This window comes from Eumetopias jubatus, unplaced genomic scaffold, assembly GCF_037043125.1.
Source record: "Eumetopias jubatus isolate StellerSeaLion01/CBP00866 unplaced genomic scaffold, mEumJub1_p1.0 scaffold_1, whole genome shotgun sequence".
Classification (NCBI taxonomy): Eukaryota; Metazoa; Chordata; class Mammalia; order Carnivora; family Otariidae; genus Eumetopias; species Eumetopias jubatus.
The window spans coordinates 156,331,842-156,358,203 of record NW_028274807.1 but is presented as its reverse complement, the minus strand read 5'-3'; the positions used below and the strand labels follow the sequence as shown (position 1 = coordinate 156,358,203).

At 42.3% G+C, this 26,362-nt stretch overlaps 1 pseudogene; it reads left to right on the top strand.

The window, feature by feature from the left end:
- LOC148165084 (solute carrier family 41 member 3-like) overlaps nucleotides 1–10,296 on the top strand; it is a 30,539-nt pseudogene extending 20,243 nt beyond the window's left edge.
- The last annotated feature ends 16,066 nt before the right edge of the window (nucleotides 10,297–26,362 follow it).

Below are 26,362 nucleotides of genomic sequence, written 5' to 3'. Positions count from 1 at the left end.
ACCCCCTCACTTTCAATCTGGGGGTGTCTTTGGGTCTAAAATGAGTCTCTTGAAGACAGCATATCGATGGGTTTTGTTTTTTTATCCAATCTGATAGCCTGTGTCTTTTGATTGGGGCATTTAGCCCATTTACATTCAGGGTAACTATTGAAAGGTATGAATTTAGTGCCATTGTATTGCCTGTAAGTTGACTGTTACTATATATTGTCTTTGTTCCTTTCTGGTCTGTTAGTTTTAGGCTCTTTCTTTGCTTAGAGGACCCCTTTCAATATTTCTTGTAGAGCTGGTTTGGTGTTCACAAATTCTTTCAGCTTTTTTTGTCCTGTAAGCTTTTTATCTCTCCTTCTATTTTCAATGACAGCCTAGCTGGATACAGAATTCTTGGTTGCACATTTTTCTCGTTTAGTGCTCTGAATATATCATGCCAGTCCTTTCTGGCCTGCCAGGTCTCTGTGAATAGGTCTGCTGCCAGTCTAATGATTCTACCATTGTAGGTTACAGACCTCTTGTCCCGAGCTGCTTTCAGGAATTTCTCTTTGTCTCTGAGACTTGGGAGTTTTATTATTAGATGTCGGGGTGTTGACCTATTTTTATTGATTTTGAGAGGAGTTCTCTGTGCTTCCTGGATTTTGATGCCTGTTCCAATATACCTTCTGCTCCTCTCTCTCTTCTGGGATCCCAATTATTCTAATATTGTGTCATCTTATGGCATCACTTATCTCTTGAATTCTGCCCTCGTGATCCAGTAGTTTGTCTCTCTTTTTCTCGGCTTCTTTATTCTCCATCATTTGGTCTTCTGTATCACTGATTCTCTCTTCTGCCTCGTTTATCCTAGCGGTTGGAGCCTCCATTTTTTATTGTACTTCATTAATGGCCTTTTTGATTTTGACTTGGTTGGATTTTAGTTCTTTTATTTTCCCAGAAAGGGTTTCTCTAATATCCTCCATGCTTTTATCAAGCCCAGCTAGTATCTTTATAATCGTCATTGTGAACTCTGGTTCCGACATCTTATTAATGTCCATATTGATTAGGTCCCTGGCAGTCAGTACTGCCTCTTATTCTTTTTTATGAGGTGATTTTTTTTCCATCTTGTCATTTTGACCAGAGGACAATAGCAGAATGAGAGAACAAAATGCTAACAGGATAATAACCATGACCCCAGAAAAATATACACTAAACAAATCAGATGATACCAGAAACTGGGGGGAAATGAAAGGTGGATTAAAAGAATATGATCAGGTTGGTGAAAATAACAGAGCCACACACTAGATTTTGGGTGTATTTTGGTCTGTAGAAGAAATTGTCTCCCAAAATTTTAAAGGAAGAAAATATATATATATATATATATATATATATATATATATATATATATATATACACACACACACACACAAATAAGGGTAAATATGAAGCGATGGAATATGACTGTAAAGATGAAAATTAAAAGATTTTAAGAAAGGAAATGATAAGAAGTTGGTTGAAAAAAGAATGAAAAAAATTTTTAAAAAAAGAGAATGTGATCAGGCAGGACACTAGGACAATGTCATACACTAGATTTAGGGTATATTTTGGTCTGTTAGAAGAAACTGTATCCCCAAATTTTAAATACAATGAAGAGAGAATATGACTGTAAAAAATGAAAAACTAAAAAATATTTTAAAAAATGAATTGATAAGATGTTCGTTGAAAAAGGAAAGAAGAAAAATTCAACCAAAAAATATAGAAAAAGAAAAAAAGAAAATTTAAAAAATTAACTTTGAAAGACTAAAGAATCATGGGGGGAAAAAACCATGAATTCTTTGTGCTGTATTCCACTAGTGCTGGAGTTCTGCCATTCTCACTGATCAGTAAACTTGGTCTTGGCTGGCTATTCTTGCTGGTCTTCTGGGGGAAGGGACTGTTGCAGTGGTTCCCAAATGTCTTGGCCGGAGGTGGAATTGCCCTGCCCTTGCTTGGTGCAGGCTAAGTAATCTGCTCGGGTTTGCTCTCCAGAGCTTTTGTTCCCTGCGAGCTTTTGGTACAGCTTTGGAGGACGAGAGTGAAAATGGCAGCCTCCCAATCTCCACCCCAGAGGAGCCAAGAACTCGGGGCCCCACTCCTCAGTGCACCCCCAGAGAAAAGCAGTCAATCACTCCTGTCTCCCCAGTCTCCGGCCGCACTCTGTGCTCACCCGGCCTGTGACCGAGCGTTTCTATCTCTGGCACCCGACCCCATGTGGAGTCTCCAAACCCAGCAGATCCCTGAGGTGCGCTCCTGCGCCACTCCTCCCTGGGCAGGAAGGGGAGTCTCTCCAGATCTGCCACTTGTTGGGTCCCTACTGGAAGAGCGCTGGCCTGGCTGTGCCACGGATCATGGTTTACGGCAATGCTGAGCTGAGAGCCCACTCTTTGGCTCCGTCTCTGCAGCTAGCTTCCCTGCTCCAATACCTGGGAGCTCTGCTGCACTCAGGCACCCCCAGTCTTTCTGTGACCCCAAGGGTCCTGAGACCACACTGTCCCAGCGAGGGTTCCACCCCCCGTTTAGCCACTGGAGTGATGTCCCTCAGTGGAGCAGATTCCGATTTTGTGCTCTGTGCTCTATCACTTGCCGGTAGCCAGCTGACAGAGGCTCCCTCCCCGCCGCCATCTATCTTCCAGAATTTCGCCTCAGATTCACTTCTCCACACGTCCTACCTTCCAGAAAGTGCTCGCTTTTCTGTTCAGAGAGTTGCTGCTATTTACTTTGATTTCCTGTTGAGTTTGTAGGTGTTCTGAATGGTTTGATACCTATCTAGCTGAATTCCTGGGACCAGAGGAAATTTAGGTCTCCTACTCCTCTGCCATCTTGCTTCTCCCCTAACAAAATCTTTAAAAAAAGTAAGAAAGAAACAGGCTTCAGAGGCCCTTGGGTACCCCTCCCCCCTACTTCTATGGGAACCCAGGTGATTGTACCTTGCATGTCAGTGAGACCCAGTAGTTCTGCTCCCAACAGAGGCAGGGCTGGCCACTCACACAAGGGGCTGGCCACCTAGCGGACTGCATCACCTGAGTCAGGTCCCGATGTTTAACACTTGGAAAGATTTCCTTGTATGTCACCAACTCAGATGCCTCTGGTGCCACAAAAGCAGTTTGAATGAGTTCAGCAGGTGTGACAGTAACTGGGCTGCAAGGAGTGGCAGGGAACAGTCACGCTGCAGAACATGTTCTTGGGTTGGAGGGAGTGGGGCCTGCTCAGCTCCAGCCAGTTGCTGCCTGTCAAGATTGGAGGTCTGGAGTTGTCTCAACTGACTTGTTAGGAGAAGCTGGCAATTAATTTGAGTTACTTTTTAAAAGTTTTTTCCTTTTTTTAAAATCATGTGTATAACACCCAGTGCTAAGCAACTATTGAATCATTGAACACTACATCAGAAACTCATGATGTGCTATATGGTGGCTGACTGAACATACATACATACATATATACATACATAAAAAATCATGTGGATCTAGCAAAATAGATCTGCAGCTGTCCTCTGCCCACAGACCATTCTCTGTATCCAGGGTAGTTGGTTTCTCCCTCTGGAGATCACTGGGGCACATCTGGCCCAGTGAGGGATTAATCCCCAGGGGGCTGAGGAAATCAAATGGGGGCAGCCCACCCACCCTCTAAAGGAGATGGCCATGAGTAGGCCCTGTTCTCTGCCAGTCCCAGATCCTGGCCCCGCAGAGGGAGCTTGGCATGACCTTTGTCTCCTGGGCCCTGGGGTCGTGGCAGGGCTGCGCACAGTCCACTCCATGTGGAAGCTGGGGCCTCAGCAGTAAGCCCCAGGCCTGTTGCATATGATAGCTCCTCTTCTCTTGCTGCTGTCCCCAATTTTTCTTCTGTCTCCTTCCCACCTTAGGGGGAAAAAAAACTTTCTTTTTCTCAGATGTTCCAGTCTGGAATCTGATTCCTGTCACATCCTACGACTTTGAATGGCTTATCAAGATACCCTCCCATAGACCTTTCTATCACTGTCTTCCCTCCCTCTCTTCCTATTCCACACCCCCTCCCTCTACCCAACAAATATGTATTAAACACCTACTTTGCCAGTCACACTTCCTTCACCGTAAAAGATAGCTGTCAAGGTGGTACCTCATTCACAAGGTCCAGTTTACCCTTGCTTGGGACCGAACAAGATCTGTGGTAAAGTGGGAGAGAAGGAAGAAAGATCCAGTGCTGAATCAGTCAAGGAAGGCTTCCTGGAGGACATAGACTTAAAATAAGAGATAGAACTTAGAGACTGGCATAAAAAAGGGGAAACCACATTCTTTTTCTCCTCCCAGGTGTTGGTGGCAATCTGGTGGCCATTCAGACCAGCCGGATCTCCACCTACCTGCACATGTGGAGCACGCCTGGTGTTCTCCCCCTCTGGATGAAACAGTTCTGGCCTAACCCATGCTCCACTTTCTGCACCTCAGGTGGGTCTGGTGTCTTCCAGAGGCCATGTGGCCATTTCTTTACACAAGTCAAAATTGCCATCATTGGAATCTGCTCTGTAGCAACAGATGTCTAAGACCAGTGCTGACCTCAGCCCAGATCATCGTCAAGGACACAGCTCCTCCTCCCAGAGACCTGACTCCCTATCTCTGCCTCTAGTTGATTCATCCATTCGTTCAGATATTTAATTCTGCCAGGTGCTAGGTGTCAGGTTGCAGTGATGAGTCAGAGAAAGCTGATTCTTGCCCACATGGATTTACATGATCTAGAAGAGCAGATAAACATACCAAAAAAAGGAGCATTTAACTACGAATTATGGCATGTTTTAAAATAAAAAATACAGGGTTCAGTGGAAGGAATTTCAGGAGATATTGAGATTTGGGTTTGGCAAGTTCCTCTCTGAGGATGATGGGGGGAGCAGGGGAGGGTGTGGGGGGAGGAGGTGTGCTGGAGCAAGAGGAGCGTTTGAGGCAGGGAGGACAGCCTGAGCAAAGGCTCAGAAGCAGGAAGGAGCTTGGTAAGTCTGAAGAACTGAAAGGCCAGGGAGACCTGAGCAAAACGAGCAAGGGAGAGGATGGAGGAAGCTGAGACCAGGGAGGGAGGGGTTTCGTTATAGGTCCTTGAAGCTTGAGGAAGGGAGACTGGATTCTATTCTGAGAACCACTGGAAACCTTTTGAGGTCTTTTCTTTTTGTTACTTTTAAAACTTGGATCTTTTCTCCCACTGCATTTTCTATTAATCATTTCCTTTCTGTTTCAAGAACTACCTTTAGGGCGCCTGGGTGGCTCAGATGGTTAAGCATCTGCCTTCGGCTCAGGTCATGATCCCAGGGTCCTGGGATCCAGTCCCGCATCAGGCTCCCTGCTCAGCGGGGAGCCTGCTTCTCCCTCTGCCTCTCTTTCTCTCTGTCTCTTATGAATAAATAAAAAAAAAAAAAAAGAGCTACCTTTAGCCATTCTTTTAGGGTAGATTTGCTGGCACATTCCTGAAGGATATTTTTGCCAGATATAAAATTCAAGGTTGATGGTTCTTTTCAGCACTTGAAAAATGTGCCACTTTCTTCTGAATCCCCTGGTTTCTGATGAGAAATTACTGTCATTAGAATTATTTTTTTGTCTTTTGTTTGTTTCAAGACTTTTTCTTTACCTTTTAGTCTTTGAGTTGTGATGCACATTGGTGTGGATTTCTGAGGGTTTGCCATGTTTGGGGTTTACTGAGCTCCTTGAGTACATGGATTTATCCTTTGCCAAATTTAGGAAATTTCAAGCCATGATTTCTTTGATACACCTTCAGCCCCACTGTCTTTTTCCTTTCCTTCCTGTATTCTGATGACATGATGGTGGATCTTTTGTTACAGTCCCACAAGCCCTAGAGTCTCTGTTCAGTTTTCCCCCCAGCCTATTTTATTCTCTCTTATTCATATTGGCTAATTTCCATAGTTTTTTTTCAAGTTCATGGATTCTTTCCTCTGCCCTCTTCACTCTGCTAGTCATCCCTTGCATTGAGTTGTTTGGGGTTTTTTTGGCTATTGTATTTTTTCAGTTTTAAAATTTCCACATGGGTCTTCTTTGTATCTTCTGTTTCTTTTCTGAGACTTTCTAATTTTTTTTTACCAAAACTTTCTATTTTTATTATTTGTTTCAAGTATATTTGTAATTGCTGGTTGAAGCATTTCTACAATGGATTCCTTAAAATTGCTTTCAGATAATTCTGCCATCTGTGTCATCTCATTCTTAGTGTCTGTTGGTTGTCTTTTCAAGTTGAATTTTTTTTTCTTTTATAAGAAGTGATTTCAGATTGAATCCCAGGCATTCGGGGTATATATTATGAAACTCTGGATCTCATTTAAGTCTCTTTCAGCTACCTTTTCTGACACTGCACTACTGAAGGAAAGGGAATGCTTTGCTTCCTTACTGCCAGGTGGGGGTAGAAGTCCAGGTTTCCCCCCACCCCTACCAAACCCACCACCTCTGTTCATACACTGGGGGAAGAGGAGCACTTCATTGCTGGTGGGCTGGGGAGGGGTCCACGTTCCTCTGACACCACCCTGGCTGAGAGGGAGAGGAAAGCTTTGTTATTGCTGCCCACATGGCTTTCACAGACATGGTTGAGTGGGGAGCTCATTACCACCAGGCAGAGTACTGCTTACTCTCCACTCAGCCTTCTCTATCCCACCTCAACCAGAGGGGTGAGTGGCACATTCCACCTAGATTTGGTCAGAAGTCCAGGCTCCCCTCTTGGCCTTTGCGGATGGAAGTGGGGCTGCAGTTTTTCCTGTGATGTTTGGCTGAAATAGAGAAGTTGTTGCCTAAAAGTTCTGTGTTTTGCTAGGCTGTCCCTCTTATGGACTTTTGGCTAGACAGAGTGGGCTTTTGTTGAGGTTTTTCTTTTCTTTTTTTTTTTTTTTGTCTGTGGCCATTGACATTTCTGGATTGCTGACTGCTCTAGCATCTGGTCTGGGATATATGAGGCAAAACTCCCTCAAAACAACAACTCAGGGAATTCATTTCTGTGTTTGTTGGGTCCCCAGGTCCCTGGCCAGCCCACCTTTTCTCTCCACCTTTTCAAATCTTCTTATGTTTGTTTTATATATAATGTCCAGGGTTTTTAGTTGTATTTAGTGAGAGGAATAGGAAGAAATATGTCTAACCATCTTGTCTTGAAGTGGAAATTACCATTGAATTTTCTGATTTGTCATTTATATATAGAAAATCTATTTCTAGGGGCGTCTGGGTGGCTCAGATGGTTAAGCGTCTGCCTTCAGCTCAGGTCATGATCCCGGGGTCCTGGGATCGAGTCCCGCATCGGGCTCCCTGCTCCTTGGGAGCCTGCTTCTCCCTCTGCTTCTCTCTGTCTCTCTCTCTCTCTCTCCCTCTCTCATGAATAAATAAATAAAATCTTTTAAAAAAAGAAAATCTATTTCTTTTTCTCTATTATTTCTGTATCTGTCTTAGTTCAGCTGCTATAATGGAAGTATAGAATGGGTGGCTCATAAATACAAGAAGCTTATTTTTTATAGTTGTAGTTTGTGGAAGTTCAAGGTCAAGGCACTAGCAAATTTTGTCTGGTGATGGCCTGCTTCCTAGTTTGTAGACAGCTGTCTTCTCACTGTGTCCTCACATGGTGGAAGGGGTGAAGTGTCCGAGATGTCTTTTATAAGGTTATAAGCACTAATGACATTCATGAGTGCTGTACCCTTATGACCTAATCATCTCCAAATGCCATCACATTGAGGATTAGATTTACAACATATGGATCTGGGTGGTGGAGGACACCCAGATGCTATAGCAGCATCTAAATATTTTACTGAATTCTTATCTATGTAATGTTTCTATAGATTTTCTTGAGTTTTAGGACCAGCTACCAATAGCAATTATTTATTTTGCTTCTACTTTTTTTTTCCAAAGAATCTTTTCATACCTTGTCTAATTTTTCATCATGAAGAGATTTTGGAGCTCTTGAGTGTTCTCAGCCTCTCTACATATTATTTTATGGTAGTGTTTTTAGCTTCTAAGCGGTATGATTGTTCCTCCTCTTTCTTGTTAGTTTGATGAAATATATTAACTCAGAGGCAAATGGAGACTTTTTATTGAAACTCTATTTCTGTTGAGAAGTCAGTTGCATTCATATGTTACAATTTTTAAGTGTGTGTGGTTGGGGCAAGGAAGTCACACTTCTTGCAGAGTCTCAAATTCTCAGAGTACTGAAGCCAAAAGAGAATGTGCCGAATGAGTCCCAGAGGCTTAGCGTGAGGAAGGGGCTGCCTGAGGCCTCCCATGAGTGTGCCACCCTTCCCTGGATTACTAATTCCACATGCTGAGCCTTCTTTCGCCCACATGCCAGAGCTCTCTTCCACCTTAAGCCCTTTGCATGTTCCCTTTCCTCTGCCCAGAGTCCTCTCCTCCAGATTCGTATCTCAGCCTAGATGTCATCTTCTCTTGAGGGCTTCTAGTCTCCAGTATTCATCCTACTAACATACACTTTGTTCTCTACCACATTATCCTGGTTTATTTTCATCCTCACACTGGTCAGTTTGAAATGACTTTTCTTGTTTGTTTCTGCTACTCGATTCTGTTCTTTTTCCCTCTCTCTCTCTTCCCTAAAATGTCAGTTCCATGAGGGAAGGGACAGGAGTATATCCCCATATGCAAGAACGTGCCTGCCACATAGTAGGTGCTCAGTAAACACTCATGTAATAGATAAATGAATGTGGATGCCTCACTGGAAACTGCCACATGCCAAGGTGGCTTCTGCTGCCCAGCACGTCACACAATCTCCTTGGTTTTCTTTTTTCCAGAAATTAATTCCATATCAGCCCGAGTCCTGCTCTTTCCGGTGGTTCCGGGCCATCTGACTTTTTTTCTACATCCTCTACTTGGTGGAAGGCCATTTGGTCCCAGACAGTAAGATCTTTTTGGTGTTCTATCTGCTAGCAAGCCTGATCCAGGTGAGGATGACTATAGCAGTATCAGAGCAGCATTCAGTGGTTGGTCAGCCGGCAAGATTTGTCTTGGTTGGTGAGGGGGGCGGTTCTAGGACCCCCATCTTACAAGAGTCAACTTGTTCAAGCCCAAGGGCATGATCCAGACAGAGAGGCCATTCCACACTCTGTATTGCACACTTCACACTGCACATTCCACACAGCACATGCTACACTGCACATTTAATAGGGTACACCCCCCACAAGGCACGCTCCATACTACGTATAGCACACTGCACACTCCTCAGGACCAAAGGTTCATCCTGAAGTTGCAGCAAGTTGCTGTGAAGCAAGTTGATGACTGGGTCCAGCCGATAAACTGTGCCATGCACACCAACCATCACAGACAGGGTGGGCAGAGACCAGTCCCCTGCTGGAGTGTTGCTGAAAGGCATGCAGGGACTTTAGTCAGGGCTGGATGGTGATAAGGACATGATGAAAGAGATTAAGCTGGTGCCTGCCTCTGGGTAGTACTCAGCAGACTGTCTGCCCAGACTAGCTGACTGATGCCCCTCGTGGGCCCAGGTTGTCTGCAGAGATAACTGTGGACACTGATGGGCAATTCTAGGAGGGCAGTGCTAGAGCTAGGGACTGACGTGCTCAAATCTCCCTGAGTTAGGGCATTTACAATTGCAGCATGTCCCTGACCCTGAATAGTGGGTTGGGGCACTCTGACAAACTGTCTTGAGCAGGAGCACGGAAAGGGCTGGAGTCAGCCTGGGACAGGGGACCGAGGAGCCCTGGAATGAAGCCGGGACTGTGCTCACTACTGGCACTTTCAGGAAAGCCTTACTGTCCAAAGCTGCCCATACAAGGGCTTCCAACAAACTCAAATTGAAGTCCCAATAAGGTCTATGTCTTGAGTTTTCAAGGACAGTGAGAGGAGTTGGTGTAGCAGAGATGGTCTGTCTGGCACCTCAGTTTGCCACAAGTAGGACCTGACCACAGGGAGGGAGGCTAGGCAAGTATGGATAAGGGTGGACTTCCTGCCTCTGCATGAGCTCAGAGCTGGGCACTGACCCCAAGAAAAGCTAGAGGAAGGGGGCTCCTTGGAGTGGACATGTCCACCTTGGTATCTGCCTTTGAAATTTGCTAGTGTTTCTTAGTGACACTTGACTCTCTGACTTAGTTGTTATTTTTTGTGTCTGCTTGCTCTTGTGCCAGGTGACGATTCTTCTGTACCTGGCAGAAGTGATGGTTCGGCTGACATGGCACCAGGCCCTGGATCCAGACAACCACTGTATCTCCTATCTCACAGGGTTGGGGGACCTCCTAGGGACTGGCCTTCTGACACTCTGCTTTCTTATCAACTGGTTATTGAGGAGTGATGCAGGGCTGGATGGTTTCTCAGAACCATCATGTGGACCTCCCTAATGAGCCCAGGCAGCCTCAGTTTCTCAGTAGAATTTTCCTTCACACCAGCAAGGTACAGAATACAGTTTCTCCCTGCCTGTGTCCTCAGGAAGGATGGTTGACACCCTGCCTCTGCAGTGGCCCTTTGTCAGTCTGCTAAGGACACTAACACACATCTTGACTCTGGAGTTGGAACCTGAGCCTATGAGGGTGAGAGAGGCCTGAAATCAGAAGCATTGTTTGTGTATGAATGTGACTGCATGTTCCCAGACATAAGTGCACACTCATGTGCTTGGTGAGTGCAAACGAGTGTGCATGTGTGTGTGGAGAGCAGGGGACTCTGGCCTGAAGACGCTGAAGGAAGAGACATGTCCGGTGCACTTGGGAGATATGCTGTCACTGTTCTGTGCCCATGCAGCCTGGATTGGGGAGGAGCAGGAATGAGATGCCTTCTGTGCCCAAGCCTCAGGACTGAGCTGTGGCTTAAGCACAGTCTTCACCAGGTCTGAGCTTCATGGGCCATTTTGCCAGTGTGCCTGCAAATGTGCAGCCTTTCCCAAGACAGCCCTTCCTTGCACACCCTTCATCTATTCCCAGTATTTAATCCTGTTAATGTTTTTTTCTTTTTTTCTTTTTATGTTTAAGCAAAACTTCTGTTTAGATTTTAATGATCAGAGAAGTATAAAATAAAACATAGATTATATTATACTTGGCCTTTGTGTCCTTAAAGATAGTTAATGCCACCATGAGACTTGGGTCTATAAGTAACAAAAACCTCTGGTGTTTCTCTAGTGTCTGTTTCTCAAACTGTGGTCTGCAGCATAGAAGCATCAACAACATGGGGAAACTTGTTAGAAATGCAAGTTGTTTACCCTCCCTCCCCTAGGCCTGCCAAATCAGCCTGTCTTGGGGTAGAGCTCAGCAATGTAGGTTTAATAAGCCCTCCATGTTGTTCTGATACACTCTCACATTTGAGAACCACTACTCCAGAATGCCCTCACTTTTTTAAAATATATGTTTACTTCCTGATTTTTTTTAAATTTATTAAGTTTATTTATTTAGAGAGCACACACGAGTTGGGGGAGGGCAGAAGGAGAGAGAGAATCTCAAGCAGACTCCATGCTGAGCATGGAGACCAACACAGGGCACAATCCTATGACCCCAAGATCATGACCGGAGCTGAAATCAAGAGTCAGATGCTCAACTGACTGAATCACCCAGGCGCCTGCTACTTCTTGTTTCTTATTAACTCATCATAACAACTTTAGCCATGGTTTGGACTGAGGATTATTATCTTCATCTGGTAAAAACAGGTATTTACTTATTAATTTAGCACATATGGACATGGGCCATCTTGTATCAGTGCCCCAGAAGGAAAGAGGTGGCATCCTAAGTGGTGTAATTGGGCAGGGCTTGAAGAAGGGACAGTTTACAGATACATGGGGAAGGGGAACAATGGTGAAGCACCTTATGCCTGGTCACAGTTAAGGGGCTGTTACCACCAGAAACTCCCCTGAACTGGGGAGTGAATAGGAGTGGGATTATCTGAGGTTGGGTGAAGGGGCATCTCTATTTAAAAAAAACAGCTACCATCAGCTGTGGCCTGACAGAGAGAGATCCATGGGAATAAATACCCAACCTTATTCTCTGCTTACCCTTTAAACTGCTAGTGTCTCCCATTAGCCAAACCCAGCCAGAAGTTAAATGACTGGCGGTGTCATTTATGGATGGTTCCATAAATATATAGAGGTCTCAGCCCCCCTGGGGCTCAGAGCCAGTTGAGGGTGGAGAGTGGTTCTGGAGAGGCAAGTGGAGAATATCCAGCACACCTAGGTACCAAGTCCTAGGCTAAGTACTGGGGATGCACTTGTGGGCAAAGCATTCATCATCCCTCTCTCAAGGGTCTATAGGGGAGATGGTCAATAATAGACATTATAGGTTTGTGACAACATGGATGGACCTAGAGGGTATTATGCTAAGTGAAATAAGCAGACAGAGAAAGATAAATACCATGTGGTTTCACTCATATGTGAAATCTAAAAAAAAAAAAAAATGAATAAACAAAAAGAATCAGACCTATAAATACACTGATGGTTGCCAGAAGGAAGTGGGGTATGGGGATTGGCAAAATGGGTGAAGTGGAGTGGGAGGTACAGTCTTCCAATTATGGAATAAGTCACAGGGATAAAAGGCACAGCATAGAGAATATAGTCAATGATATTATGATAGTGTTGTATGGGGACAGAGAGCAGCTATATTGGTGAGCGAGCATAATGGGAAGAGATGTTGAATCCCTATGATGTATGCCTGAAACTAATAGTGTGTCAACTATACTCAAAAAATTGCTTAAATAAGTAACACTACACCAACAAGTGTTAAAATTTTAACTCTGATAAATCTTGCAAAAGAGAAGAATATGGTGCTGTAGAAGTATGTAATGAGAGCTAAAACTTATTGAGCACCTATTGTGCCATGTTCTGAGCATTTTAAATGTGTAAACTCAGTGTAATAATCTCACAGCAACCTTATGTTATAGGTATGATAGATCATTCCCATTTATAGATGAGGAGACAGCCATTTTGAGGTCTCTTCACTTTCCCAGGATCCTTTGGTGAGTGGTGACAATCTGGCTGAGACCCAAGCTATGCAAGTAGTAAAAGGATTTGACCAAGACAGGAGCTCAGGAAAGATTTTTCTTCAGGAAGTGCCATGTAAGCTGAGATTCAAGAATAAGCAGGAGTAAATCAGCAATGAGTGAAGAGGTTTGGGTGGAAGGTAGAGCATTCAGAAAGATGGATCTTATCATAGGTAAAGGGGGAGCAGAGTAGAGGGGCCACTACTGAAGCTTGAGTTCCTGCAACATTTAATGACCAAGGGAGTATGATCCTGCAATGCAGAGGCAGAGAAGAGACATGGGAGAGGTAAGGAGAAAAAAAAAACAAAACAGGAGAGCATCATGTTTGGAGACCAAAGAAGTGTATTATAGAAAGAGAAAGTGGTCCAATGCTTTGAAACTAGAACTCAATCACAAGAGGAAAGTCAGAAAGAACTCAAATACATGGAGGCTAAAGAGCATCCTACTAAAGAATGAATGGGTCAACCAGAAAATTAAAGAATTTTTAAAAATTCATGGAAACAAATGAAAATGAAAACACAACTCTTCAAAATCTTTGGGATGCAGCAAAGGCAGTCCTAGAAAGTGTATAGCAATACAAGCCTTTCTCAAGAAACAAGAAATTTCTCAAATACACAACCTAACCCTACACCTAAAGGAACTGGAGAAAGAACAGCAAATAAAGCCTAAACCCAGCAGGAGAAGAGAAATAATAAAGATCAGAACAGAAATCAATGAACTAGAAACCAAAAGAACAGTAGAACAGATTCAATGAAACTAGGAGCTGGTTCTTTGAAAGAATTAACAAGATTGAGAAACCCCTGGCCAGACTTATCAAAAAGAAAAGAGAAATGACCCAAGTAAATAAAATCATGAATGAAAGAGGAGAGATGACAACCAACACCAAAGAAATACAAACCATTATAAGAACATATTATGAGCAACTCTATGCCAGCAAATTAGATAATCTTGAAGAAATGGATGCATTCCCAGAAATGTATCAACTACCTAAGCTGAACCAGGAAGAAATAGAAAACCTGAAGAGACCTATAATCGCTAAGGAAATTGAAGCAGTCCTCAAAAATCTCCCAACAAACAGGAGCCCATGGCCAGATGGCTTCCCAGGGGAATTCTACCAACCATTTAAAGAAGTATTAATACCTATTCTTCTGAAACTGTTCCAAAAAATAGAAATGGAAGGAAAGCATCCAAACTCGTTTTATGAGGCCATTACCTTGATCCCAAAACCGAACAAAGACCCCATCAAACAGGAGAATTACAGGTCAATATCCCTGATGAACATGGATGCAAAAATTCTCACCAAAACGCCAGCCAATAGGATCCAAAGGTACATTAAAAGGATTATTCACCACGACCAAGTTGGATTTATTCCTGGGCTGCAAGGTTGGTTCAACATCTGCAAATCAATTAATGTGATACAATACATTAATAAAAAAAAGAAAAAGAACCATATGATCCTGTGAATAGATGCAGAAAAAGCATTTGACAAAGTACAGCATCCTTTCTTGAACAAAACACTTCAGAGTGTAGGGATAGAGGGTACATACCACAGTATCATAAAAGCCATCTATGAAAAACCCACAGCGAATAGCATTCTCAATGGGGAAAAACTGAAAGCTTTCCCCCTAAGGTCCGGAACACAGCAGAGATGTCCACCCTCACCACTGCTACTCAACATAGTATTAGAAGTCTTAGCCACAGCAATCAGACAACAAAAAGGAATAAAAGGCATCTAAATTGGCAAAGAAGTCAAACTCTCACTCTTTGCAGATGATATGATACTTTATGTGGAAAACCCAAAAGACTCCACCCCAAAACTGCTAGAACTCATACAGGAATTCAGTCAAGTGGCAGGATATAAAATCAATGCACAGAAATCAGTGGCATTCCTATACACCAACAACAAGACAGAAGAAAGAGAAATTAAGGAGTCGATCCCATTTACAATTGCACCCAAAACCATAAGATACCTAGGAATAAATCTAACCAATGAGGCAAAGAATCTGTACTCAGAACAATATAGAATACTCATGAAAAAAATTGAGGAAGACACAAAGAAATGGAAAAACGTTCCATGCTCATGGATTGGAAGAACAAATATTGTGAAGATGTCAAAGCTACCTAGAGCAATCTACACATTCAATGCAATCCCTATTAAAATACCATCCACTTTTTTCAAAGAAATGGAACAAAAAATCCTAAAATTTGTATGAAACCAGAAAAGACCCTGAATAGCCAGAGGAATGTTGAAAAAGAAAAGCAAAGCTAGTGGCATCACAATTCTGGACCTCAAGCTCTATTACAAAGCTGTCATCATGAAGACAGTATGGTCTGGCATAAAAACAGACAGAGATCAATGGAACAGAATAGAGAGCCCAGAAATGGACCCTCAACTCTATGGTCGACTAATCTTCGACAAAGCAGGAAAGAATGTCCCATGGAAGAAAGACAGTTTCTTCAACAAATGGTGTTGGGAAAATTTGACAGCCACATGCAGAAGAATGAAACTGGACCATTTCCTTACACCACACACAAAAATAGACTCAAAATGGTTGAAAGGCCTCAATGTAAGACAGGAGTCCATCAAAATCCTAAAGAACAAGGCAGCAACCTTTTCGACCTCAGCCACAGCAAATTCTTCCTAGAAACATCTCCAAAGGCAAAGGAAGCAAGGGCAAAAATAAACGGAACTTCATCAAGATAAAAAGCTTTTGGTGCACTGATCCATGATTCATTGTTTGTTCATAACACCCAGTGCTCCATGCAGAACGTGCCCTCCTCAATACCCATCACCAGGCTAACCCATCCCCCTACCCCCTCCCCTCTAGAACCCTCAGTTTGTTTTTCAGAGTCCATCATCTCTCATGGTTCGTCTCCCCCTCTGACATACTCCCCTTTTCTTCCTCTCCTGTTATCTTCTTCTTTTTCTTTTTTCTTAAAATATGTTGTGTTATTTGTTTCAGAAGTACAGATCTGTGATTCAACAGTCTTGCACAATTCACAGCGCTCACCATAGCACATACCCTCCCCAATGTCTATCACCCAGCCACCCCATCCCTCCCACCCCCAACCACTCCAGTAACACTCAGTTTGTTTCCTGAGATTAAGAATTCCTCATATCAGTGAGGTCATGTGATACATGTCCTTCTCTGATTGACTTATTTCGCTCAGCATAACACCCTCCAGTTCCATCCACGTCGTTGCAAATGGCAAGATCTCATTCCTTTTGATGGCTGCATAATATTCCATTGTGTATATATACCACACCTTCTTTATCCATTCATCTGTCGATGGGCATCTTGGCTCTTTCCACAGTTTGGCTATCTAATGATGTAATATATGGTGATTAACATAACAATAAAAAAATTTAAAAAAAAGATAAAAAGCTTTTGCACAGCAAAAGAAACAGTCCACAAAACCAAAAGACAACCAACAGAATGGGAGAGGATATTTGCAAATGACATATCATAGAAATGGCTAGTATCCAAAATCTATAAAGAACTTATCAAACTCAACACCCAAAAAACAAATGATCCAATCCAGAAATGGGCAGAAGACATGAACAGACATTTTTCCAAAGAAGACATCCAAATGGTCAAAGACACATGAAAAAGTGCTCAACATCGCTCAGCATCAGGGAAATCCAAATCAAAACCTCAATGAGATACCACCTCACACCCGTCAGAATGGCTAAAATTAACAAGTCAGGAAACGACAGATGTTGGCGGGGATGTGGAGAAAGGGGAACCCTCCTACACTGTTGGTGCGCTGCAAGCTTGTGCAGCCACTCTGGAAAACAGTATGGAGGTTCCTCAAACAGTTGAAAATAGAGCTACCATACGATCCAGCAATTGCAGTACTGGGTATTTACCCCAAAGATACAAATGTAGGGATCCGAAGGGGTACGTGCACCCCGATGTGTATAGCAGCAATGTCCACAATAGCCAAACTGCGGAAAGAGCCAAGATGTCCATCGACAGATGAATGGATAAAGAAGATGTGGTATATATACACAATGGAATATTATGCAGCTATCAATAGGAATGAAATCTTGCCATTTGCCATTTGCAGTGATGTGGATGGACCTGGAGGGTATTATGCTGAGCGAAATAAGTCAATCAGAGAAAGACATGTATCATATGACCTTATTGATATGAGGAATTCTTAATCTCAGGAAACAAACTGAGGGTTGCTGGAGTGGTGGGGGGGTGGGAGGGATGGGGTGGCTGAGTGATAGACATTGGGAAGGGTATGCGCTATGGTGAGCGCTATGAACTGTGTAATACTGATGAATCACAGACCTGTACCTCTGAAACAAATAATACATTATGTGTTAAAAAGAAGAAGAAGAAGGAGAAGGAGGAGAAGGAGAAGAAGATAGTAGGAAGGGTAAAATGAAGGGGGGGAAATCGGAGGGGGAGACAAACCATGAGAGACTATGGACTCTGAGAAACAAACTGAGGGTTCTAGAGGGGAGGGGTTGAGGGGAGGGGTTAGCCTGGTGATGGGTATTAAAGAGGGCCATACCTCATGGAGCACTGAGTGTTATATGCAAACAATGAATCACGGAACACTACACCAAAAACTAATGATGTCATGTATGGTGATTAACATAACATAATAAAAAAATTTTTTTTAAAAGCAAAAAAAAAGAGAAAGAAACCAGGTAGGAAATGGCTAACATACTGGGAATATTTGTACATACCAAAATACCACTACTTCGTTGTCTTGGTATCTGAGTGGTCCTGGGAAGGTTCTTTTGCTCCTCAGCAAGTGTGGGATGTGCACCAGAGACTGGCTCTGGTGATCTGGCCATTGTACTCTGTCATCTCCCCCTTGAGCATGCAGGGAATTATGCTATCAAAACATTGACAATGAGACCAGTAAATAAATGAATAAATAAAACGAAAAAAAAAAAAACACAAAAAAAGAGAAATTGGTCATTAGTGTCTAATTTTATTCAGATCCAAGGAATTCAAGGACTTAAAAATGCTTTTTGGATTTAGAGACAAGATGGTCCTGGTGCAAACTGTTGTGGAAGTCTTAGGGGGATAAGGGGCATATTGGTAAACGGATGGGGAGTGAGCAAGACTTTAATGGAAATACTAGGCATTTCAGAAAGTTTGATTCTCAAAGGAGAGACGTGGGTGGTATGGGATTGGGCCAGATCCAAATCTAGAAAGTCCAGCCTGTCTGCCAGACCAGAGATCTGTCCACTTCTATGAGGGTTCATTTTGATCAGGCCATTAAGTTTCATTCAATGGCCTCCTTGCCAAAGGTTTTGAGACAGGGAAACTAAAGGGACCCAATGAAAGAAAACGCTCTTTTGCTGATTTTCCTACTTCTTGCTAGAACTTGTACCCCCACCTTACACATGCCTTAATGAATGTCCACCTTATAAATGTCAAGGAGTTAACGATTTCTTTGGAGTCTTCCAGCACGATAGGTAACATCTAAGGAGTGGCCAGGTGAGGTCACCATGAATGTTTCTCAAGACCAAACACTTTGACACCAAGATCCCTGGCTCCAGGGTATAAATGAATTATGGAGGACACCTGAGTCCTCATTCTTGTTTGACTAGGATCCTGATCCAGTTCCTGGATACCCAAGAGAACATGTACACAAAACCGCTGTCCTCATTAAAAACTCCAGACCCTAAGCAAAGAGAGACTTACGCTCCTCTTCCTTTCTGAGTCTCCCAGACATTCTGTCTGTATGTGCTCTAGGTCTTCAATAAACTCTGTTCTTACTTCCTCTCAGCTCATTTGATTTTCTTCCTGCATGAAGCCAAGGACCCTCTTGGCTGGTCCTCTGGGATGTCTCTGGGTCCTTGGACCCGGTATGCCCATATCAGTTTCATTAGAAAAATTTTCTTGATTTTCTTTTTTAGTCTGCATCTTACATTCCTGATGTTTGGAATCTCTGTTGCTCCTGTCCCATAGGAACCAACAAAGTTGCTGCCAACAAAATCCCTCCTCTGAAACCAAAGGCATATTGCACCAGGAAAAGCCTGTTGAAACAAATTTACCAGAAATAGAACTCTAATATAAAAAGAAAATAGTTGGGTGCCTGGGTGGCTCAGATGGTTGGGCGTCTGCCTTCGGCTCAGGTCATGATCCCAGGGTCCTGGGATCGAGTCCTGCATCGGGCTCCCTGCTCCTTGGGAGCCTGCTTCTCCCTCTGCTTCTCTCTCTCTCTCTTGCTGTCTCTCATGAATAAATAAAATCTTTTTAAAAATTTTAAAAAAGAAAATAGTTTTGGGGCATCTGGGTAGCTCAGTCAGTTGTTTATAACTTCTTCTTAGGTCATGATCTCAGGGTCCAGGGATCAAGCCCCATGGTGGACTCCCTGCTCAGTGGAGAGTCTTGCTTCTCCCTCTCCCTCTGGCCCTCCTCCCCACTCGTGTACTCTCTCTCTCTCAAATAAATAAAATGTTTTTAAAAAAAGAAAATAGGGGGAAGCAAGATGGTGGAGGAGTAGAGGACTCTATTTCAACTGGTCCCCTGAACTTAGCTGGATATCAACCAAACCAGTCTGAACACCCATAAAATCAGCCTGAGATGTAAGAATGTATATCTGGACCTCTACAAGCAGAAAGTCACAGCTTTTTGCAAGGTAGGAAGTGCAGAGTCGTGAGTTTGGAAGATAAACAGAAGGGGGAGGGAGCCTCCATAAGCTGGCTCCTGGAAAGTGATATAACACCAGAAGGTAAATGGAACCCTTAGAAATCGGCTCTAGGGAGAAACATCCCTCTCTGAAAGGGGCTCTGGAAATAAAAAGGCAGAATTCTAGGTAAAGCATTGTGGTCTCAGGATATGAGAAGCCTCAGAAACTATGGACTCCAGGAAACAGAGAGAGGGTTTCAGAGGGGAGGGTGTGGGGGGATGAGTTAGCCCAGTGATGGGTATTAAGGAGGGCATGTATTGCAATGAGCATTGGGTGTTATATGCAAACAATGAATCATGGAACACTACAACAAAAACTAATGAAGTACTGTGTGGTGACTAACATAACATAATTTTTAAAAGAAAAATAAATAAATAAATATGAACTGTCTCATTTAAAGGAGTTAAATACCTATTCTTCAAAAACTGTTCCAATATATAGAAATAGAAGGAAAACTTCCAAACTCATTCTACAAAGGCAGCGTTACCTTGATTCTGAAGCCAGACAAAATCTCCACTAAAAAGGAGAATTACAGACCAATTTCCCTGATGAACATGTATGCAAGAATTCTCAATAAGGTAATAGCAAATTGAATGGGACAGTACATTAAAAGAATTATTCATCATGATCAAGTGGCATTTATTCCAGAGCTGCAAGCATAGTTCAATATTTGCAAATCAATAAATATGATACACCACATTAATAAAAGAAAGGATAAGAACCGTAGGATCCTCTCAATAGATGCAGAAAAGACATTTGACAAAATATAGCATCCATTCTTGATAAAAACCCTCAAGATAGTAGGGTAGGTGGAACATACCTCAGCATCAGAAAAGCCATATACAAAAGACCCACAGCTAGGGGAAAAATTGAAAGCCTTTCCCCTACAGTCAGGAACAAGACAAGAATGTCCACTCTCACCATTAGTATTTAACATAGTACTAGAAGTCTTAGCCTCAGCAATCAGACAACAAAAAGAAATAAAATCTGGAAGGAAGAAGTCAAAGTTTCATGATTCTTTATGTAGAAAACCTGAAAGATTCCACCAAAAAAATTGCTAGAACGAATACATGAGTTCAGCAAAGTTGCAGGATATAAAATCATCGTGCAGAAATCTGTTGCATTTCTATACACCAATAATGAAGCAGCAGAAAAACAAATCAAAGAATTGATCCCATTTACAATTGTACCAAAAACAATAAGACACCTAAGAATAAACCTAACTAAAGAGGTAAAATATCTGTACTCTGAAAACTACAAAACAGCTATGAAAGGAAATGAAGAGGACACAAAGAAATGGAAAAACATTCCCATGCTCATGGGCTGGAAGAACAAACATTGTTAAAATATCTGTGCTACCCAAAGAAAAATCTACACATTTAATGCAATCCCTATCAAAATACCACCAGCATTTTTCACAGAGTTGGAACAAACAATCCGAAATTTGTATGAAACCACAAAAGACCCCCAATAACCAAAGCAATCCTAAAAAAGAAAAACAAAACTGGAGACATCATGATTCCAGATTTCAAGCTATATTACACGCAAATGATGAATCATTGAACTCTACTTCTGAAACTAATGATGTACTAAAAGTTTGCTAATTGAATTTAAATATTTTAAAAAGAAACAAACCTCTAAGGATCAAGGCAGCATGGTACTGGCAAAAAACAGACATATAGATCAATGGGACAGAATAGAGAACCAAGAAATGGACCCTCAATTCTATGGCCAACTAATCTTTGACAAAGCAGGAAAGAATATCCAATGGAAAAAAGGCAGTGTCTTCAACAAATGGTGTTGGTTAAACTGGACAGACACATGCAGAAAAATGAAACTGGATCACTTTCTTACACCATACATAAAAATAAATTCAAAATGGATGAAGGACCTAAATGTGAGACAGGAAACCATCAAAATCCTAGAGGAGAAGGCAGGCAGCAAACCCATAGCAATTTCTTAACAGACACGTTGGCAAGGGAAGACCCAGAGGCAAGGGAAATAAAAGCAAAAACAAACTAGTGGGACTTCATCAAGATAAGAAGCTTCTGCACAGGGAACAGTCAACAAAACTAAAAGGCTGCCTATGGAATGGGAGGACATATTTGCAAATGACATACCTGTTAGTATCCAAATTCTATAAAGAACATATCAAACTCAATACCCCAAAACAAACAATCCAGTAAAGAAATGGGCAGAAGACGTGAATAAACACTTCTCTGAAGAAGACATCCAGATAGCTAATAGAAACATGAAAAGATGCTCAATGTCACTCATCAAGGAAGTACAAATCAAAACCACAATGAAATACCACCTCACAGCTGTCAGAATGGCTAAAGTTAACACAAGAAAAAACAGGAGTTGGCAAGGATGCAGAAGAAAAGGGATACCTCTTGCACTGTTGGTGGGAATATAAACTGTGCAGCCATTCTGGAGAACATATGGAGGTTCCTTAAAAACCAAAAATACATTGGGTGTTTTACACAACTAATGAATCACTGAACATTATTTCAAAACTAATGATGTACTATATGTTGGCTAATTGAATTTAAATTTTAAAAAATTTAAAATGGAAATACCCGAAAATCCAGCAATTGCAGTACTAGGTATTTACCCAAAGGATACAAAAATACTGATTCAAAGAGGCACATGCATGGAGCACTGGGTGTTATACACAAAAAATGAATCATGGAACACAACATCAAAAACTAGTGATGTACTGTATGGTGACTAACATAACATAACATAACATAATAAAATAAAATTAAAATTATTAAATTAAATTAAAACAGTAAAAAAAAATAAAAAACAAAGAGGCACATACACCCGCATGTTTATAGCAACATTATCAACAATAGCCAGACTCTGGAGAGAGCCCAAACGTCCATTGACTGATGAATGGATAAAGAAGTGGTGTATATATATATATACAATGGAAAACTACTTAGCCATCAAAAAGAATGAAATCGTGCTATTTACAAGGATGTGGATGGAGCTAGAGTCTATCACACTAAGTGAAATAAGTCAGAGAAAGACAAATACCATATGTTCTCATTCATATGTGGAGTATTTTTCATTGCTACAAACTTTTTATTTATTTATTTTTTTGTTTTTAAAGATTTTATTTACTTATTCATGAAAGACAGAGAGAGAGAGAGAGGCAGAGGGAGAAGCAGGCTCCCAAGGAGCAGGCAGCCCAATGCAGGACTCGATCCCAGGACCCTGGGATCATGACCTGAGCCGAAGGCAGACGCCTAACCATCTGAGCCACCCAGGTGCCCCGCTACAAACTTTTTTTAATTTAAATTCAATTAGCCAACATAGAATACATCCTTAGTTTGTCATGCAGTGTTAAATGATACATTAGTTACATATATACATATATATGTATCTATATTTCATATATAACACCCAGTGCTCATCACATCACGTGCCCTCTTTAATGCCCATCACTCAGTTACCCCATACCCCCACCCACCTCCCTTTCTGCAACCTTGTTTGTTTCCCAGAGTCAAGAGTCAGTCATGGTGGGAGGCGGAGCAAGATGACAGAGGAGTAGGAGACCTGGATTTCGTCTGGTCTCAGGAATTCAGCTGAATAGGGATCAAACCATTCTGAACACCTACGAACTCAACAGGAGATCGAAGATAAGAAGAGTAACAACACTCTGAACAGAAAAGCGACCACTTTCTGGAAGGTAGGACGTGCGGAGAAGTGAATCCCAGGCGATATTCAGGAGGATAGACAGCGGGGGAGGGGGCCTCCATAGGCCGCTTCTGGCAAGTGATAGAGCTGTGGAGCACAAAATCGGACCTTTCAGAAGTTGGCTCCACTGAGGGACATCGCTGCAGTGGCTAAGTGGGGGGTGGAATCCTCCTGGGACAATGTGGTCTCAGGACCCTCGGGGTCACAGAAAGACTGGCGGTGCCTGAGTGCGGCAGAGCTCCCAGGTATCGGAGCAGGCAAGCCGGCTGCGGAGACGGAGCCGAGGCGCGGGCTCTCAGCTCGGGGAGGCCATAAACTATGATCCACGGCCCAGTCGGGCTACTGCTCCTCCAGCAGGGACCCAACAAGCGGCAGATCTGGGGAGACTCCCCTCCCTCCCCTGGGAGGAGTGGTGCGGAAGGGCACCACAGGGATCTGCTGGGTTTGGAGACTCCACACGGGGTCGGGTGCCAGACATAGAAATGCTCGATCACAGGCCGGGTGAGCACGGAGTGCGGCTGGAGACCAGGGAGACGGGAGTGACTGCTTTTCTCTGGGGGCGCACTGAGGAGCGGGGCCCCGGGTTCTCAGCTCCTCCGGGTGGAGATTGGGAGGCCACCATTTTCGCCCTGGTCCTACAAAGCTGTACCAAGAGCTTGCAGGGAACAAAAGCTCCTGAGAGCAAACCGGAGCAGCTTGCTTATCCCGCACTCACAAGAGTGGGGCAATTTCGCCTCCGGCAAAGACATTTGGGAACCACGGCAACAGGCCCCTCGCCCAGAAGATCAACACGAACAGACAGCAAGCCAAGACCAAGTTTACCGATCAAGGAGAACGGGAGAACTCCAGCGCGAGGGGAATACTGCACATAGAATTCATGGCTTTTTTTTTACCATAATTCATTAGTTTTTCAAAGTTTTTTTTTTAAATGTTTTTTTTTAATTTTTCTTTTTCCCTTTTTCAAACAACATCTTATCAATCCCTTTATTTATTTATTTATTTTTTAAAAGGAATTCTATTGTTTTTGTTTGTTTATTTTTTGTTTTTTGAAGATTTTATTTATTTTTGACAGACAGAGAGAGCACAAGCAGGGGGAAAGCAGAGAGAGAGGGAGAAGCAGACTCCCTGCTGAGCAGGGAGCCCGATGCGGGGCTCGATCTCAGGACCCCGAGATCATGACCTGAGCCGAAGGCAGACGCTTAACAACTGAGCCACCCAGGCGCCCCTCAATCCCTTTTTTTTAAAAAAAATATTTTTTATTTTTCATTTTTAGAGTCATATTTTTATCCCTTCATAGTAGTTATCCTTATTTTTGGTATATATATATAAGTTGTTCTCTCTTTAAAATGTTGAGATACAATTTCTTCTAACAGATCAAAATATACCCTAAATCACCAGTGTATGGCTTTGTTCTATTCTTCTGCCTGATCACATTCTCTCCCTTTTTTTCTTTTTTCTTTTTCTTTTTAAATCTTCTTCTTTCTTTTTAAAAACAACTTCTTACCTTATCAATTACTTTTATAAGACCTTTTATAATTTTCATCTTTACAGTCATCTTCCATCCCTTCATTGTACCAACCCTTATTTTGTACATATATAAGTCTTTCTTCCTTTAAAATTTTAGCAGGCACTTTCTTCTAACAGACCAAAATATGCCCAAAAGCTAGTGTGTGGCACTGATCTATGCACTAGCCTGATCATATTTGATCATATTCTGTTTTTTTTTGTTTTGTTCTGTTTTTGTTTATCTTTTTCTTTTTCCTTTTCTTTTTCTCTTCTTTCTTTCCCTTTCTTGTCCCCTGGTTTCAGGTCTTTTCTGATTTGTATAGAGTATATTTGCTGGAGACGTTGTTAACCTGTTAGCATTCTGTTCTCTCATTCATCTGTTCTCCTCTGGACAAAATGACAAGATGAAAATAATCACCTCAGCAAAAAGAACAAGAGGTAGTACCGTCTGCCAGGGACCTAGTCATTATGGACATTAGTACGATGTCAGACCTAGAGTTCAGAATCATGACTTTAAAAATATTAGGTGGGCTTGAAAAAAGCATGGAAGTTATTAGAGAAAGCCTTTCTGGAGAAATAAAAGAACTAAAATCTAACCAAGTCGAAATCAAAACGGCTATTAATGCGGTGCAATCAAAAATGGGGGCACTAACTGCTAGGATAAATGAGGCAGAAGAGAGAATCAGGGATATTGAAGACCAAATGATGGAAAATAAAGAGGCTGAGAAAAAGAGAGAGAAACAACTACAGGATCACGAGGGCAGAATTCGAGAGAGAAGCGATACGATAAGACAAAACATTAGAATAATCGGGACACCAGAAGAAGAAGAAAGAGAGAGAGGGGCAGAAGGTATATTGGAGCAAATTATAGCAGAGAACTTCCCTAATGTGGGGAAGGAAACAAGCATCAAAATCCAGGAGGCACAGAGAACCCCTCTCAAAATCAATAAAAATAGGTCAACACCCCGATATCTAATAGTAAAACTTACGAGTCTCAGAGACAAAGAGAAAATCCTGAAAGCAGCTCGGGAGAAGAGATATGTAACCTACAATGGTAGAAACATTAGATTGGCAACAGACCTATCCACAGAGACCTGGCAGGCCAGAAAGAACTGGCAAGATATCTTCAGAGCACTAAACGAGAAAAATATGCAGCCAAGAATACTATATCCAGCTAGGCTATCATTGAAAATAGAAGGAGAGATAAAAAGCTTCCAGGACAAACAAAAACTAAAGGAATGTGCAAACACGAAACCAGCCCTACAAGAAATATTGAAAGAGGTCCTCAAAGCAAAAAGATAGCCTAAAAGCAGCATAGATCAGAAAGGAACACAGACAATATACAGTCACAGTCACCTTACAGGCAATACAATGGCACTAAATTCATACCTTTCAATAGCTACCCTGAAAGTAAATGGGCTTAATGCCCCAATCAAAAGACACAGGCTATCAGATTGGATTAAAAAACAAGAACCATCCATATGCTGTCTGCAAGAGACTCATTTTAGACCCAAAGACACCCCCACATTGAAAGTGACGGGGTGGAAAACCATTTACCATTCTAATGGACACCAAAAGAA